Here is a 915-nt window from a genome sequence, read left to right on the forward strand (position 1 = left end):
ATAAGAAAGCTGTGGCACATATACACAATGGAGTATTACTCAGCCATTTAAAAGAATACATTTGAATCAGTTCTAATGAGGTGGATGAAACTGGAGCCTATTATACAGAGTGAAGTAAGCCAGAAAGAAAAACACCAATACAGTATACTAACGCATATATATGGAATTTAGAAAGATGGTAACGACAACCCTGTATGCGAGACAGCAAAAGAGACACAGATGTATAGAACAGTCTTTTGGACTCTGTGGGAGAGGGAGAGGGTGGGAAGATTTGGGAGAATGGCAATGAAACATGTATAATATCATATAAGAAACGAATCGCCAGTCCAGGTTCGATGCAGGATACAGGAAGCTTGGTGCTGGTGCATTGGGGTGACCCAGAGGGATGGTATGGGGAGGGAGGTAGGAGGGGGGTTCAGGATGGGGAACACGTGTACACCCATGGCGGATGCATGTTGATGTATGGCAAAACCAATACAATATTGTAAAGTAAAAAAATAAATAAAATTTTAAAAAAATCTAGCTGTTTCTTTTTAAATAAGACATATAAACAAGAAACAATGTCACTGTTCTCACCCAATTTGTTTTAAGAAATTATTTTCCATTAAAGTTACATTAATATACATGTATACAGACATATATATATACACACACACATATATACACACATACATGTCTACACAATTATATATGGGTCCATGCACCACATACCAAAAACTTTTTTAGAACACCTTCATTATTTTTTAAAATGTAAAGAGATTATGGGTTCAAAAAGTTTGAGAATTACTGCTCTTGGGAAGGTACCTGATGATCAGAATGAGAGAAATGGGGATATCAATAGAGATAATATAGGCTCTGGATGAACAAAGCATCCCGCCTTTGAGGATTTTTTTTTTTTTTTTTACTTACTTTTTC

The sequence above is a fragment of the Bison bison genome, unplaced genomic scaffold (assembly GCF_000754665.1).
Source record: "Bison bison bison isolate TAMUID 2011002044 unplaced genomic scaffold, Bison_UMD1.0 scf7180017864077, whole genome shotgun sequence".
NCBI lineage: Eukaryota > Metazoa > Chordata > Mammalia > Artiodactyla > Bovidae > Bison > Bison bison.